Here is an 8,164-nt window from a genome sequence, read left to right on the forward strand (position 1 = left end):
TCGGTAGTATCTGAGGTAAAGTTTGAACCAAGACCCTGTGACTCCAGTCGGTGCTCACTCCTCTCTACTGTGAAGTCTTCTACTTGTCGTATGCCTTGCAAATGGTATATTCTTATCCATATAGATGACAATGGTCCAGCAAAGGGGACCATTCCATCTGGGGACAGTTGTCTTGGTTCTTTGTTGTTTGGTGTCCCTGCACCAAGACTAAGCCCCTTTGGTGAAACACTCCAACTCTCCACTGTCACCTTTTCTGGAGGCTTTTCCTTCCTTATCCTGTTGCTTATCATGCCCTTGGATCACTCCCACAATCCACTGCTTTCACTCCTATTCATGTGCTACTGAATGAAGATGGAAAATCATGAAACCATATTGACGGGGTCCATTGCAAATTTGTATCAGGTTCCCTCACTGAGGCAAAGCAATCCTATTACACCGCCCTAATCAATTCATACCTGATCGCCACAGTGACTCTTCCAAACTTTCTCATCCCCCTCAAACCTTCCCTGGCTCCCCTTCCCCTGCCCCTCTCAGCTGAGAACCTGGCCTCCCCTCCCCCATCCCTCTTGGCTAAGAACCTGGCCTCGTATTTCACTGAAATCATTGAGGCCATTTGCCAAGATCTCTCTTGTCTCTCCTCTTCCTCATCTCATTTCAATCAATGCCCTCTGCTGCTATCTCCTCCTTCACTCTTGTCTTACATGATGAGGTGGCCCTTCTCTTTGCCAAGGCAAACCCCTCCACGTGCACAAACGATCCCATTCCAGCCTCTCCTCTCCAGCAGATTGCCCTTTCTACCATTCCTCTCTCTCCCGGCCATCTTCCATCTCTTCCAGTCTTCCCAACTGTCTAAAAACATGCCCATGTCTCTCCATCCTCACAAAACCCTCACTTAGTCGGCCATCTCTGCTAGCTAGCATCCCCTAGCTCCCCTAGGTTTTATGGGGTTAAACTCTTTAAGAAAGCCATCTGCAACTGCCACATCCACTCCCTTTCCCCTCATCTTCTCTTGACCCTGCAGTCTGGCTTCCAACAGCACCATTCCACTGGAACTGCTCCCTCAAAGTAATCAATCACTTCCCAATAGTCAGATACATTGGCTTAGATGCCGCAGAACGCTACTGATTGGCTGTCTACCCTAAGGGAGCCAGAAAGTTGTAGAGACCTAATCTGTACCCTATGAACTGAAACTACTCCTCCTGGACAGTGGCCTTCCTTAGCATAGGAATAAATCTTTCTACTTTGGTTGGCCTCCTATCTCCGACCCACAGTCATCGGACCTACTGACAGGTGTAACTCTTGGTCCAAAGAATTCTGTGACATCAGCTCTGTGTAGCATGGGGCTCAATCCTGGTGCCTTTGCATAAGACTCTCTCATTGATGGGGAGAATGATTACAGGGGGAAAGGGGGAAATGTTGGCAAGAGCTGGGGAGAACTTCTTGCTTCTCATTTTGAGAAGATCCACATGATTTCAAATTCTTTTGAGAAGGCTTTAGGAAGTAGCTGACACATGGAGGAGCCAGTGCCTCCATATGTCTCTGATTCCCAACTTGACTCCCTAGGAACTTCAGGGAATTTTCCCTGGACATTCTCTCTCTCTCTCTCTCTCTCTCTCTCTCTCTCTCTCTCTCTCTCTCTCTCTCTCTCTCTCTCTCTCTCTCTCTCTTTCCCCCTTTCTGTGTCTCTCTTCCTGTCTCTGTCTCTCTATCTCTCTGTCTTCCTTTCTCTGTCTCTCCCTCCCTCTCACTCTCTCTCTGTCTGTCTCTCTCTTAATTGTATAACTTCTTTGATTTCTGTTTGCTCTCTGGATAAATGTGTTTACACTGTTTTTGACGGTATTTTGTGTAACTAATATTTAGTGGAAAAGAGTCAAGCCTTTAGTTATAAGCTGGGGGCTCTCTTTGCCATTAAGGGATAGCAGCTACGAGAATGACAAAGCAAAAACTCATTTCCCCTGGGCTGATGATATGAAAGGGGCTCGTAGGCATAATTAGTGTCTGGTGACCCATCCCTGAAAAAAGAGAGGAGCTTCTAGCTCCGGCACCCCGTTCAATCTCCCATTCCCCTTCTAGCAAGAATCGAGCTGTCCCTTGGAGAGAAGAGGGAAGGGTTCAGGTATTTGTGCCTCCCCAGGAGGCTCATTTAGACAACCATTGTAGGCATAAACAAAATCTGCAGGAGCAACGCACACTTTATATGTGTTTAGTATAATGACCCCTGATTGTGTCTTTCTTAATTCACACGAGAGAAGGCTTAAGGTCTAACATGAGACACCTGGGAGCCAGGACGGGGCAGAGGGGTGGGAAGAGGAGGATACAACCTGGGTGGGGGGAGGAGCAAAACCTCAGGTACAATCTAACTTCGGGCCATGACAAGGGGGAGGAAGGAACCCGATAATGGCTCTGTGGAGAGGCTGCTCTTGACCTTGGCGTACCCAGTTTCACCAGCTCTCCATCACTCCCCACCAACTGCTAACTAATGCCACCTACAGGGCAGGCAAGCCAGCCTTGCTGAGATAAGGCACCCTGATAGAGAGACAGGAGGCAGCAGGTGCCAGGAGAGTCAAACCACCCCCGTGACCTTGACCACCATCTCCCCCCAGAAGCCAATGGAGACATCCCACGATCCTAAACCTAGGAATCTTGGGAAATGCCAGTGCCTGATGCCCCTATTCTGGGAAGCACCCCAGCCCTGCCTCCATGGACATATAGCCTGGTGACGGCTCCTGCAGCCACTGCTAGGATTTATCAATAGAAATTACCTTGAAGGAGAAGCCTGACCATCTGCTTTGGCCCTGATGCCCTAAGCACCATGGGACCCTCTGGCTTGCAGCTGAAGCCGTCATGTGCTGTGTCCCCCATTAGAATTTGGCTTTAGAAGTAGGGAGTGTCATAATGTTGCACATGTATTCCTTTGCACCCAGTAAGCACTTAATGAATGCTGATTCCTTTCTTGTCCTAGTAGACTAGGGTCCTCTCACCTTCCCCCAGGACAGCTCCATTATTCTGGCATCCATCATTGGTTTCAGAGAGAGGGAACAGGTTTTTGCTCATGCCACATGGGCCTCCCATCTCTAGTGTCAAAGGCAGGAAGATGCTGGGTTCTGGCCAGTGAGGCCCTAGCACATGGCATGGAAATTTCCAGAAAAAAGCAAGGGTGTAGAATCCTAACAATACCAAGGAAAGGGAAGAAGAAATCTGCCACCAGGGAGCTTGATAGGTCTCAGGAAAGCCCAAGAAATAAGAGGCTTTTTCTAGCTGTTTAATGGCTGGTTAGGAGGGCCCTCCATCACTTCTGGACCCTCCCTCACCTCTCTTGCTCTGGAGACCCCAAGGCCTCTCCTAAGGCAGGCTGAGATTACATAAGCATTGTTGGTTGCTACACCACTGTTGACTCATTCTGACCTCAGGCACAAGGTGAGCTGGTGACCAAGGCAGAGGAGAAGTCTGTCAGGGACTTTGGCCCAGTCTTTGCTGGCTCTCCTAGTAACGGCCCCAAAACAAGGTCCCTCGTGGGCCAGACACTGGCTGTTCCATCCCCTGGTGGTTTGTATCTCATCACTGTCGCCATGGTTCCTAAGCACTGAATCAACAGAGTGAGCAAACACTCCAAGCCTGGTGGGGAAGGGTTGGACTGTGAGCGCAGGTTGTGAACGTCTAAAAATCCAGTGTTTTTACAAAACTTGATTGGAGAAAATAGAATTTAAGGAGGACCTAGTTATCAAAAATTGACATGGGTCCCTTGGCGCCCAAGGCATTTTCACTGTGCTGGGACACATGGGGAGAGGAGGCAGGAAGCCGGGAGTGTACCATGGGCCAGACAACGGGCTCGTGCTTAGCAAAGGAAAGGGTAATTTAATGGGATGGAGAGAGAGCCTAATTAAAGGGGCCAGCAGTCCTGGGGCCAGCTCTGCTTCAAGCTTCCCCCAGTGACCTGGAGCAAGTCATTCCCCGATCCATCAATCGTTGGCCCTTGCTTCTTCATCCACTACATGAGAACTGGACCAGCATGTATCTGCAGGTCCTTCTAGCATGAATATTCTAGGTTCTAGGTTCTAAGTCTCCTCCCAGCTCTGACATTCCCTCTTCCAAGGGCCCTCCAAGCTCTGATGTTCTCTGTTCTAAGACAGATCCCAGTCCTGACACCCCCTGTTCTAAGGCTCCTCCCTGCTCTGACATCCCCTGTTCTGAGACCCTCCCAACCCTGGCATTCCCTGTTCTAAGGGCCCTCCCAGCTCTGATGTTCCATGTACTGTCATACTCCAGCTTACACTAAAGCCTCGGCTTCCTAATTTGGGGGCTAGTCCCAGGGAATGGTGACAGACTGTCCACCCTCTGGTCCTTGTCTCCTGTCTCTACCCTCCTAGCTTAACTACCCTCAGCTCCCCATTAGGAAGCCTTTGATCTGGTTAGTCTAGTCTTTTCACAATCCCCCAGACATACCTTGCACTTTCCTGTCTCCACATCTTTGTCCCCACTGATCCACACTGATCCCCTCAAGTGGATGCCCTCCCCTCTGACACCCATCCCCCATGACCCCTACATCTCCTCCAGTTGAAAGTGTGCCCATCCTGTCAGGCTCAGGTAAAAAGCCACTTCCTCTAGGAAGCCTTCCCTGTCTACCCCCAGCCTCAGAACTCCCTTTTTTAAGTAGTAACTTACCAGCCCTGGCACCATTGTGCCTTGACCTGTGGTTGTTTGTATCCTTGTCTTATCTCCTATCAGACTCAGCTTCTGGACACTTGTTTGTGTCCTCCAAAATGCCTTGTACAAAATACAAGGGGGAGCAGTGTGTGGAGGTGGAAAGAATGCCACAATTAGAGTGTCTAGGGTTGGTGGCAGCTGGGTGGTGCGGTGGATAGAGCACCCCCCTGGACTCAGGAGGACCTGAGTTCAAACTAGGCTTCAGATACTTGCTAGCTGCATGACCCTGGACAAGTCACTTCACCCCGTTTGCCTCCAAAGGAAAAAAAAAGAGTGTCTAGTTTTGATCCTGATTCTGCCATTTATTTCCTGTGTGACTTTGGGCGAATCACATTTTCTCATTTGTGAAATAATGCTGAATGATCTTCTAAAATCCCTCCCAGATCTAAACCTTTGAGCCTCCTGATAGCAGTGGATGCTCAGGAATTAGAGTCATCTCTGGGATCTGTGGCCACCTCCCAAAGGAGCCATCTAGGCTCTCCTCAAAGACCCCCCTCCAACAAGGGAGCCCACCACCTCCTGAAGCAGTCCCTTCTACCTTGGCCCAGCTCTCTTTGTTAGGAAGGTTTTCCTGACCTTAAGTCTAAATCTCTGTACCCAAAACTTTCCCTCATGGCTTCCGGGTCTGTCCTTTGAGGACAGGGAGAGTATGGCTATTGAAAACAGCTCCTCCTAAGTCTTATCTTCTTCACACTAAACATTCCCAATTCCTTCCATCATTGTATCATTGTCTCCAGTCTCCCACCAAAGCCAGCAGCCCTCCTGTGGAACTTGTCTCACTGAATGTGAGAGATGGAAGAAATCTTGGCTCTTATCCCTGAGTGGTCTTGTGGAAGTGGGAAAAAACCAAACATTGGACTTGGCTGGGGTTGGGGGGTCATTCAAGAAGCAATGGGGCACATGGCAAATATTTACTAAGCACTTATTGGTTGATTAATTATCCTCATTTCTGTCTCCCCACTGCCTCCCAGTAGAATGTGAACTTCTTGAGGGCTGGACGGCTTCGTGTTTGTCTTTGTAGCCTAATGTCATGCTTCACACACAAGAGCTGCATGACCCCTTGTCAGAGATATTGTAGAGAGGATTCTTGACCACAGGTGAGTTGGATGGGTGCCCTCCCAGATCTCTTCTAAGCCTTAGACTCTTTGATTCTGGAATCATTGAGTCCCACCCTCCCCTCTGCCCCTACTTCATTTTACTTAGGAAGAAACCCATTATTTGCCCAAAGTCACACAATTAGTATGAGGCAAAGCTAGGCTTCAAACCCAAATCTTTTGATTCCAAATACAGTCCTGCCTTGCTCCCCTTCATTCCAACCTCTTAACCCCAACCCAAAGTATTTTGCCTCTATGCCACTCAGAGAAGTCCCCCATCTTCTCCTGGCCCTGGGAGGCCCCAATGACCCCTGCTACCTCACCTTTCTCACCCTGCCCCCACCCAATAACCACTCCTGTCTTCTTGGCTTCTCCCCAGGTAACTTGGAGCCTCCAATTAAAGGGATTAGGGAGAGGAAAAGAGACTGGTGAGAAAACAGTTGGGGATTAGAGAGGAGGATTGGAGGGGGAAGGAAGGAACCCAATATAATGGCTAAGCTCAGGCTTCACAGGGAAGTGGGTGGGAAGGAGGAAGGCAGGAATGTGAATTGGGGGAGGGGTGCCAACAGACGTGGAGGGAACCTGGCCAGTGAGACAGGTACCCAGAATCTTTGGAGAGCAGCAAGGCACAGTGATTGAATGAAGGCTGTTTGTGGGCTGGGAGCAGATTGGGATACAGAATACAGTAGGACAAGGAAGTAGGATGGGAGACAAGGGGAGGGGAGGGAAGGAGAAAAGAGGGGAGGGGAAAAGAGAGGAGAGGAGAGGGGAGGAGAGGGGAAGGAAGGGGAGAGGAGGGGAGGGGAGAGGAGGTGAGGGGAGGGGATACTATTCAATAGAATATGATATGTGATATAATGCAATGAGGTACAATATAATCCAACATGACTCAATCGATCACCAAGCATTTGCTGTTTGCTGGGCCCAGTGCTGAGAGATGGGGGTCCGGGGCCTCCTGTGACTCTTCATTAAATGTCCCCTGAGCACAGAGCTGGGGGTAGCCCCTGCTCTCAGGGAGCTCTCACAGTCTAGGAAAGGCATCAGAGCCCTGCCCAGACAATGATATTCATGCTCATACTGGGCCCAGACATGAGAGGGACAAAGCAAAGTGCCCTGGGAAGCCTGCTGGGGCTGTTGCTGCAGCTCCTCTGTCTGAGGAACAGAGAGGGTTTGTGGGCATCTGTTGTTCAGACAAGTCTTTAATTTCATCAGTAAAGGGACCTCCCAGGTATGGAAATTCCCATCCCAGAATTCATCTGTTCTGATTTATTATCTCAAGAGTTGCCTAAGGTGACATGATGTGCTCAGGATCACCTGCCAGCAGCTGTATGAGACAGGACTTGAACCCAGGACTTCCTGGATTCAAGGCTAGTTCTCTATCCAGTACGCCACACACTGCTCTAAAGGATAGTGCGGGGAAATGGAATTCAAGAGCTGGAAAGGGTCTTAGAACGGAGAATATCAGGACTGAGAAAGGCCTTAGAACAGGGGATGTCAGGGCTGGGAGGGGCCTTAGAACGGGGGATGTCAGGGCTGGGAGGGGCCTTAGAACGGGGAATGTCAGGGCTGGGGAGGGGCCTTATGAACGGGGAAGTCAGGGCTGGAGGGGCTTAGGACAGATGATGTCAGTGTTGGGGGTGGGTAGGGATTGGGGAGGGGGTTCCATAGGAGATAAAATGTCCTGACTAGATGGGACCTATGAGTGTAGAACAGTACAATGAGAAAGGGCCATATAACTCAGGACATAGGGCATCAGAACTTGAACGGGGCCTAGTCACCCAGGCAGGTCTCCCAGGCGTGGGCAGTAGGAGCCACTGAGCTCCCTGACGCCTGGGTGAGGCTATTTTTTCCCTAAAACTGGCCAAGCTCTTTGAGCCTCAGCCCCCTGGATATAACCTTTCCGCGCTATTGTTCAGTAAATCTCCTTTTGTTAACTGGGCAGTGTCTTGTTTCATTCTAGTCTTGAACCCAATGGTTCTGAAGGCCCTAGGTCAATCCTGGCCCGGGACTCCAGGCTAGCACCATTTCCCTTGGGCTCAGAAGGCAAACTGCAGCCACCCAGAGTAGCTTGGATTCCCTGTTTCCAATGCAACATTCCATTCTGAAGATGGATGTCCTTGGTCCTCCCGGCCCATCCATCTGGGCCCTGGCCTTGAACCTGGGCTCCTGGGCTCACTTTGGTGGAGGGCCCAGCCAGGGGGTGGTAGGGAGTTGGGGGGTGGGGGGGAGGAGGATCCACACTTAATCTCCATTATGTAAGATGCAGCAGGGGCCCTGGGCCAAGGAGGGGGCCGGGCTTGGAGGCTGGCCCAGAGAGCCTGGCAAAAAGCTGGGCTGCCCCAGGTTGGTCCGACTCGGGCCCGGGA

Source organism: Trichosurus vulpecula, chromosome 1 (genome assembly GCF_011100635.1).
Source record: "Trichosurus vulpecula isolate mTriVul1 chromosome 1, mTriVul1.pri, whole genome shotgun sequence".
NCBI classification, from domain to species: Eukaryota; Metazoa; Chordata; class Mammalia; order Diprotodontia; family Phalangeridae; genus Trichosurus; species Trichosurus vulpecula.